The sequence below is a fragment of the Pinus tabuliformis genome, chromosome Q (genome assembly GCF_031772625.1).
Source record: "Pinus tabuliformis cultivar Carrire ecotype Pingquan chromosome Q, CPIR1, whole genome shotgun sequence".
In the NCBI taxonomy this organism is placed as follows: domain Eukaryota; kingdom Viridiplantae; phylum Streptophyta; class Pinopsida; order Pinales; family Pinaceae; genus Pinus; species Pinus tabuliformis.
In genome coordinates, this window is record NC_142296.1 from 1,079,471,682 (window position 1) to 1,079,482,504 (window position 10,823).

Genomic DNA, 10,823 nt, shown 5'->3' on the forward strand with positions numbered 1-10,823 from the left:
TCTGCATTGACTTAAGTGCATATATATGTATTCGTAGATTTTGAAATATTTGTGGAATATCTAGGAATCTTGCAGTCAGGAAAAAAAAGTCAAACACTTGGAATTTGCTGGCATAATCATGTTATCTTATTAAAACAGAGTATGCATGTTTGTTAAGAAACATGAAAAAACATATAGATATATATTTTTCTTGATAGCATGTTAAAATAACCTCCTGACATACTAACTAATAATTTTCATATACTTGTCCAAAATATACTTTAGTCACTCGCGCTCACACAGATAACCTCTGTTATATTCCTTTCCACCACCAAAGCATGTTTCTTGCATCGCAATCATCTTAACGAGTTCTCTCATAGTGTTTAATTAAGTCTAACCATATGTAATATAAATAAATTTTAATAAACTTAAGAACAACAGAAAAATCATATAGGAATACTAGACCTAAAAGTTTTCTAAATCAAGAAATCTGCAAAAAAAAAAAATCCTGTAACAACAACAGAATCAATGATTCCATAGATGTTGTAAGGTTGGCCAGTGGAGTTGAATGGAAAAGGTTGGGAATGTTTTTGCATGATACAAGTTGAGGCAGTATGTTAATGGCATTATCACATACATTACAAGAAGAAATCCAACAACCCTGTTGGCTATCGAAAACCAACGAGTAGCAAGAGGGCTTCCCAGGTAAGAAGAAATGGTGGACCAATCTATCCCTAGGCTGCTGATGCCAAGGCCATATAGTCCTGAACCCAATTGTTGTGCAAGGACAGAATTTGGAAAGGCCCAGCAGATCCATGACAGGGATGTCACCATGGGAAACTATGTTACCAAAAACAGGAAATGGGAAATGGAATGAGCAACAAGAACCATACGAGAAACAAAGTTTGCAGGTTTCGTGTATAAGAAAAGAGGAGAGAGAAAAAACAAGATTAAAGGCTAAAAATATAAAACTTAACATTAATCATAAAAATATAATATTTCCATATGTGAGGTTCTAAAGAAACATTTATAAAGAGTGATTTACTTTTAATCATAAAAATCTAATGTTTTCACACGTGAAGTTCTAAAGAAATATTTAAAAAGAGTGATTTACTTTTAAGAAAGCTGTCATAATTTTCCAAATCCAAAAATTTAGCCAATCATTAATTCCAAAAATTAGAAAACATTTATGAGAATAAGATATTTGAAATATAAATAATTAAATGTATCTCTGAAGCCACATCTGGCAATTCGTATGCTAAAATCGAAACCACAGCTAAAATAAGAACACCGCTTAGACCATACCTCCAACCAAAATGTAAAATAAAATAAAAAGTCATAAGATATATAGAACAAATACCTTAAAAAGCCAAGCCCACCATGAGCATGTTAGTTTTCTACCCAACCATGCAAACTATATTCAATGTTAGCAACAAAAATCCATTATCAATGCAGGAAGAGTGCAATCGAAATGAGAATTTGTTGCATCTTAAGGATCAATTTGACGATGTATAACATTGTCATTAGTTGAAAAAAATGCATTAAAACAAATTAAGCTATTGCGACTTCTCTTTAAAAAAAACCTAAACCAAGCTATCAGCCAAAAAAAACCATCCAACGAAGCTAGCAGTTTTCTTCTTCTGAAGTTCTTCTCAGTAGTTCCAGCAACCTCCAAAATATATCAATGACAAGAGAGTGTTAATTATTTGCAAGTTTTTACTACACATCTTCCCCTCTATGATATAAGAATATTCGCTAAAATACAGTTCAATAATGATATATAATCACAGTAGAAAAGACAACTTGAACAAATCTCCAAAACAATTCCTGTTGTCAATGAACTGTAGTGAAAGAGTAAAGAAGTCAACCTCTATGATATAAGAATATTCGCTAAAATACAGTTCAATAATGATATATAATCACATAATCACAGTAGAAAAGACAACTTGAACAGATCTCTAGAACAATTCCTGTTGTCAATGAACTGTAGTGAAAGAGTAAAGAAGTCAATTGCTAGCCTAGGTTCATTGAAGTAATATGAAAACATACCTGGGAATTGGGAATCCTCAAACAAATCCAGAATGCTATGGAGTCTGTTGAATGTGCTCCTCTCCAAGCATAAATCGTGCTTAAACTTTTCTTGACCGCGTCTACTGAATGGCGAATCTACGCTCCTCTCCAGCTTAAATCGTGCTCAAACCTCGCTTTACGAGCAGGCACAACTGCTAACTCGCAGAACTTAACTCGAAAACTGTTGTTTTTGAAATGGGACCAACTCGGAAACTATTATTTTTGAAATGGGATTTAACACCAGTTGAGGAAGGAAATATAGAAAAGGAGGAAAAACAGAGATAGAACCAAAACGTTCCAGTGAAAACAGATAAACATTTTTTCATAATACGTTGTGGGAAACGATCTGTTTCACTAGAAACCAGTTTCCGGTCAATAAAAACGAGAACACCCGTATAAAACGTGGTTTCCCATCCCGTATCATTTCTGGAGCGTTTTTTCGCAGGAACGTTGACAATTGTTTCGTTTCTGGTAACATAGATAGGAAACAGATAATCAGGGATTACATACTAGACAAAACTACATGAAAGGGATATCATCAAAAATTAGTTTCGTGTAAGGCCTCCTTTGGGCCTCTCCTCATTCTCATGAAGAGTTATGCAATAAAATAAATAAATTGAAACAGAATAATTCTTATAAGAAATCACACAAAATTCATCAAACATCTCAAAAACCCCACATGTAAAAGGAATTCATTTTATCTAATCATATGAAATGAGAGTCCTTGCCTGAGCCGAAACGTGAACAATGTTTGTAGGCCACCACATGGTAGTAGGTTCCACTAGATATTTTCATAAGACCCCTTCCCATCCATACACCAATATCTGCATATCCAAAATAATAAGAAATATTGCACACAACAAACATCAGGGAATTTAACGAACTTGAGAAGAAAATTTGATCAAAAATGGTTAAAACCTAACCTGGGTTTTCATGACAATGAGTAAAGAAACGAAAAAGCTAAGGTTCTTCTCGTAGAAAAATTTGGCAGCATTAACAATGGAAATTGCATATACACATGCTTCCCCTGCATTTGCAAAGATTGTGATGAGAACATGCTCCTTTGTATTGAATGGTCATGGATTCAGTGACAACTCCCATTTTTTTCCTATAAAGAACTTTTGTTAATTATGGTTGCTGACATTAGTCAGCCAAGAGGGAGGACTGCAATCTAAGCAGTGATTGAACTAATCGAGAGTGGTTCCCTTCTGTACACAAAGAACTGATTTAGAAAGAAGAGTAGAATGCAAGAAATAATTCTGAGAACTCACATCCTGAAGGTTAGGACGAGAATGCTTGGATGGTTAGTTGTAGGGATAGTGAGAGCCACCTGCTCGATTGAGGACTGGTCATCGAAATATTCTTTTATAGAAATCACTTTTTCATTCTCAACAATTTTTTTTGGATCTCCCGCTGCATTTCCCATATGATGTATGCTACTCATTTCCGTTATAGAACCGAACTTTCCGTTCCAGAAAATGCAGAAAATGTAGTCAGACAGTGGCATCTGGTACTAAATCTCTATGATTATTGTCATATGTCAATTCCAAACCAAGTAAAAGAGAAGACTATGTACACTGTGGAGTCTGAGTATGAGACGGGTAATTATGTGTGAGATGGTTATCGCTTCATACGGTCAGACCCATGAAACGGTTATGGCATCATCCACATGTGACAGTCTACGGTTATGGCATCATCTTCACATGAGAAGTTATAGTTATGGCATCATCCACACGTGAGAGGTTATGTTATCATCTGATGGTAGCGAATGGTTTAATCGTCTAACAACAGATCTTAGGATGTAGAGTGGTGCAAGGTGGTATTTAAGAGAGTTGATTTCAGAGGGGAATGCCTTATAGCGTAATTAATCAAGTGTTAAGGACATGGATAGATGATTTATTCATGGAAATACCCCAACAATTAATCAAGTGTTAAGGGAAATGATTATAGTGTTAAGGACATGGATAGATGATTTGTTCATGGAAATACCCCAACAATTAATCAAGTGTTAAGGGAAATGATCGTTTGAAGGGAAGAGCATGTGAAGAATAAAACCCCTTAAAATTAATATCTGTATTTCTGAAGTGAGGATGTTTTTAGCATTCATTTTCAAAATCAAAACTACATGCACAATCTATAATATAAACACTTATTAACCATTTATATTGATTTATTAAATTTCGAGTGTTGCATTATTATTTTTCTCAAAACCTTTCAATATCATTATACCTCTTGTCTCTTATATTTTAGACATAGTCTTTTATCATCTCATCTTATCTTTTATATTTGATTGATTATAGGAGCTTTCCCCGTTTAACTAGATTGTATTCATTCTCTCTTTATTATTTTCAAAACACATGGATCATTACACAATGCCCAACGTTTCCACCTTAGTTACATGTATCATTCTTCTTCACATTGATAACTATTTTTTATAAATCCCACTTGCATACTATTTCATTTAAGTTTTACCTCTTTTTCTTTCCTTTCTTATGGATTTCCTTTGTATGAGCTTATTTTCTTTAGATATCAAATCATGATGTAAATTTCAAAATCTATTATGAACATTATTCGTCCTTTCCTTTTATTGCAAAGATCACTATCAAGTGATCAAATAAGTGTTCTTTCCCCCTTGCTGCAAGAGAGATGGTAAATACTTAATATTCATACAACATATCATTTAATATTATAATTACTAGATCACGTTTTAATACTTTTCACCCATATAACTCTACTTATTTTTTAATGTTTAAGTCAAGATTAGCAATTAATAATGTTTTCATTTTCTTCCATTTTAATTAAAACAAATTTTCTCTTTAAAAATATCACTATATTTGTATCTATTGTTTTACATAGACACTCATGTCTCACTTAATGTGTCGCAATATCATATATGTTAAATCATTATGTCTTTAGTTGATATTATTAAAAAAAAAATTGAAATGGCTTTTCTTTTTTACTATTCTTCTCCTTCTTCTTTTTTTTTCTTTTCTCTTTTTTTTTCTTTTTCTTTCTTCTTTCTTCTTCTTCTTTTATATATATATATATATATATATATATATATATATATATATATATATATATATATATATATATATATATATATATATATATATATATATATATATATCAACATGAAAAAATCTATATTTGTATTAATCGGATGAACCATTTACATCATAGCGACATTCCTTTGCTTGAGTCATTATAAACCCAGAAAATCCTGATTGCATGATCAACCAACCCCAATAAAGAGACATATACAGTCATGTACATACAAAGTGAGAAACCAGATAAGAGTTGCATATGGAAATGTAGCAGGTATATAAGAGATATAAATCAGTTAAAACCATCAAAAATAGCTTTTGGATGAAACCTTATCAGCCCATATTGATAATGAAAATTAAGAGGTAACAATATCGCCCTCTGATTACATGTAACATAAAAAAAAAAAAAAACTGTTATACAAAAAAGTTTATAAACTATTTGCGGAGGCTATCCAGGAAATGTGAACTCCACTGCACCTATACTTTTATCTTCCATGACTATATCCATCTGCACTTCTCCCACAATTCCTTGCAGTCCTTTCTTTGAGAGTTCATCCGCAAGCTGATTATGTTCTCTACTAGTGTGATTGATTGGCGGCCTCCCTAGCTGTGCCCAAAGACATTCAATTCTCCTTAACCAGCCAAGGAGAGTTGATTGTTTGATCTGTGCATTACCCTTTACATGATCCAGGATAATCTTTGAATCCCCATATATATGGATCTCAGGGATATTGAGAAAATTTGTGAGCCATAAGATGCCCCATAGAGCCATTGCCTCAGCCTTGTTATTTGTTCCCATACCAGCATTCCAGTGGACCCTATATTGTAAATCCTTTGATATTGCAATCTAAAATTAGTAGTTTATTATGATTGTAAATAATTATATGGAAAACCATAATACACTGCTAATTGCTTCCATACCTGGATCACATGATGACACTTGAGGAACAGATGATCATTGTAACTATCCTTTTATATCCCTTCCATAATTAATAATATATTAAAATAAAGCTATTATTTAGTTATGTTTTATGATTCAAATGCCTATCATAAATTCATACATCTCATGCTGCTAAAATTGAAAAAATCATAAAAACTAAATAAATGATAGCTTTATTTTAGATTATTATTATTATTTTTTTTATTATTATTATATTAGTAAAAATAATTAATATATAAGTTAACCATATATATAGAGATAAATATTCTTAACCATGTAGATTTATTCCTACTTTACCATGGAGATGCTTCATATACAAATAGGCTTTGTTACAATACCATGGGCCAATATCAAAATTTATGAATACCGCAATACCCAAAAAATCATAACTTCATATGACACTTGTTCATTGTACACATCTTTTTTATTAATCAATTTAATTAAAAGAGAAACAATGACATAACTACTTTGGATATAAATATCTACATTTGATTTATGTATACTATTATAAATATTCTAAAATATTCCATGGAGGTTAAATCCCTAACATCCACATAATAGTTATTGAAAATTAAATCAAAATTCTGGAAGCACTATAGCAAAATAGACAGACAATAATAATAATAATAATAATAATATAATTAAACCATAAGTGTGTCTATGTTCGAATATGCCTTCCATAATTTTGAATGATGGATGGTAGAGATTTAATCTCATTGAATATTTTAGAATATTCTCAATAATATTAACAAATGAAAGGTTAAAATTTATCTTCAAAGTAGTTAAGATCTTTTTTTCATTTTAATTAAATTGATTAATTAAAAAATATCATATGGACAAGTGCCATATGAAATTATTTATGGTCATATGATATTGATAACCCATGATATTGGCTCGTAATATTCTAAGAAAATTTATCTATTGGTTAAAAAATTCTATGATAAAGTGGGGGTGTATCTCCATGGTTAAGAATCTTGCTAAATCTTGTTACCTATTATATGTATATATATGTTTAACTTATATATTAATTTATTTTATCAGCCATAATAATAATAATAATAATAATAAAGTTATAATTTAGTTAATTGTAAAACTTTTTAATTTAATTACTTAAATGATGGGATTTTTCCACACCATCTCCCATCATTTCCTGGATCAAAAGTTGGGCATTCTCAACACTCTCACCACTCGTGCCCTAAGGATCTCTGATGAAAAGAGCATCGAAAAGGAAAAATCCCATCTGCCTAGTGTCTTTGTTGACAATGGTTATAGAAGATACCTTCATTAGAAGGCTTTCCTCAAAGCTTCCAAAAATTTGATAGTTAAAAAAGAACCTAATGAACGAATCCCAAGGGTCCATCTACCTTTTGTTCAGGGGACCACTGATAAGATTGCAAGGATTATTAGGAGGCATAATGTTCCCTTGACATTTAGGCCCCTTAACACCATTCATAAGTCCCTCCGTTCTGTGAAGGATCCTATAGACCTGAAGGACATGAAAGGGGTATATATTATTCCTTGTTCCTGTGGGACCCCCTATATTGGTGAGACTGGATGCTCTGTTAATCAAAGGATTAGTGAGCATGTAGTGGATTTTAAGCATAAGAGAACTAAATCTTCTGCTCTGGCAGAGTAGGCAGAAAAGACCAAACATCATGTTTGTATTGAGGAGGCCACTATTATTGCTAGAGTTCTGTAGTTCCACCACTGAAAATTTAGCGAAGCCATTGAGATTGAAAAAAGGCCAATAAATCTCAATAGGGAAGATGATTGGAAGATCAGTAGTTGCTAGGTCCTGGCCATCGCCTCCTAGTCATTTCCTCGCCTTCCTCCCCTCCCTCTTTTTATATCTTGTCCCTGGGATATCCCCTTGATATTCTTTAACCTTCTTTCTTTAGTCGTAGTTCTTTGATCCTCCATAGAAAATCTTCCTTGCTTTCTTGTATTTCCTTTCTTATAGGGTTATATTATACAACATAAGATATTTAAATTACAAATTTATGCACTTGGATTTTCTAATAATTCTATTTTTGGTTAGTCATCCATCCCTTAATAGAATATTATTATTATAACAATAGAATAGATCCTTACTATTACTAAGTTCCCTAGAATTAGAATACTACTATAATAATACTATGATCATAACAAATATTACTTTTATTTCCAATATTAATATTAATAATATAATAATAATGATGATAATAATACTAATATAATAATCTAGTAGATTTAATATTACATTTAATAATATACATAGATCTATTATTAATTATTCCTTTTTATTAGTTTTATATTAATTAGTTACACTAATCATTAACAATAAGTTGAATACTATGAGATTATTATAATAATAGTATAATATTTATTTTTAATTATTATTAAATCTTTCTCATTACTAACAATGATTATCCCTAGATATATTATTTCTAGCATAATATCCCATAATATTATTATTAAATATGATTAAATTTTCACCTAAATAACTCATGATAAATATTAAAATAATATTTTAATATAATAATATTATTTAATTAAACATGTTCAATAGTCAAATCTAACCGTTCTAGGTCATTCTTAGTTGTTTATTACGTCTGTCCTATTATAGCCATTTTTTTTTTCAATATAGTTGTTCTTAGTCAAACCTAGCCGTTGGATGATCTCCTCTCCCTATTTAATATGCGGCCATGATCTGGTTCTTCAACGAAACACACCTCTTGGTTCGAAATGCATCAACAATTATTCTATCATGTGATTTACGCCGAAATACTTTCTTGATCTTGATATGGATCACAGAAGCCTCAACTCAACAATTGAATCCCGGAAAAGCCATTAATTAAAATGTATAATAAAATAAATGTATGATGCTTATTATAGATTAATACTTATAAACATTTATTAGTCCCTTAATTTGTATAGTTATATTTATATACTCAAAATCCAGCAATAATTACAATTCTTCTTTTTGAGAATTAAATTAAAATTAAAATAAACATTCTTATTCTACATTTCTTTATTTATTTCTACCCAATACTACATAAATAAATAAATAAAAAACAAAACAAAAAAAACGAAATAACCAAGATCAAGCTACTTGTTATCTCAAAAACAATGTAGCCTCTTACGATATTGTTTATATTACAACAAACAATCTTTACAATCTTGCATGTTCGATTCAATGGCTTAAACGAGAGAAATCCCAAAAACAAATAAAAAGACAATTCAAAAAACAATTACATCGAAGAAGTGAATATAAACAAAGACACTCTACACCATCTTCATCTTTTTGAAATAAAAAGATTCTATGTATCCATGTAATAAAGCGTAAACATGCCGTGGGACCTTTCTTTGTCTCCTTGCAGTGCCCAAGTCCCTCTCAGCCTATAGTCCTTTTCGTATACCCACAAGACCAAAATGTCGGTGCTCGAAACCTTATTGCCACTCCAAAGCTACTTGGCATTGTAAATCAAAACCCTTTATCGAGGGCTCAACCCAAATGACGATTCCAAAATATTTGGTGACTCGGTGCAGTGTTTTGACATGGGTGCTGGTCTCAATGACCATGATCAGGAAAACAGAGCGGGGAGATCCACACTCGCGCGCTGGTCTCAATGACCATGATCAGGAACATAGACAGGGGGGATCCACATTCGCGGTTGCATATTTGAGGTTCTGGCTTTATCTGCTAAATGGTGCAATGATGGGAAATGACAGGCTAAAATCCACGGTCCTCATGGATTGCATAGGGGGTGGCACCCTTAACAATAGGGAAAAGGGGAGCGTCCGCAATTGCAATTCCTCCTTCGAAGTTCTGATTGGGTAATTTTAAACTCATATGCACCAATATTATATTTAAAACAAAATGATACATTAAATATAAAATAGTATCAGGCATATAGCGTAATTTCTCAAAATAGTATCATAGATATCACTAATTTAAACACACTAAATTATATCATTTTATGTATTCCTCATAATATGGGTAATGCTTTTCTAAGGGCGTTTTAAATTATATTAATTTTTTTGTCCTCCTCCTCCTCATATGGGTAGTTCTTTCCCTACTACCAAGGTTATTTTAACTTTTCATGCACTTACATTTTACCGAAGGTAAACAAATCAACTTTAAATAACTTAATTTCAAAGGTCTTTAACATGCTCTAATCACTCATGGTAGCAGCTTCAGAAACATTAATAGCACTTCAGTTTAACACAATACAATTAAATATCATTATAAAGGGTCTTTATGGCATAAGTTATTAATGTCAAAAAGTATATACCATAAAATGTCCTAAGTACACCTTCCCATATCTAGGAAGAGACTTGTAGGTTGATCTTGCATTCTAGCTAGCCAAATAAATAATTGGATGGTGGCATGAGGAAGGTATAGGTCACTGCTAGGACATGTGCCAAGTTTTCATTGGTTGTAGAAAATGGTGTCACAACCACAATGGTAAGTGATGTGGCGAATGATGTGGTAATGTGGGTCTTATATCTGGTCACAAATCATGGAAGCATAAAAAGAAATGATAGTGGATCGATCAAAAGGATGAAGTCCTAAAGTAATGCGAAATTATTTTTCAACTATAGACTACGAGGATTATTGTTAGTTGAGGTTTGGTTATGGGACTTCAGTCTTGGTACATGGGCATATCATGTTTGGAAATGAAGGAGACCCAATCTACCAATGCCTGATGTATTAAAGACATTGGTTACAACGTGTGTTATGGGTAGCATTAAGTTCAATCCTAAGAATTATTGATCCCATGGCTCGTCAATATCAAACTGTAATT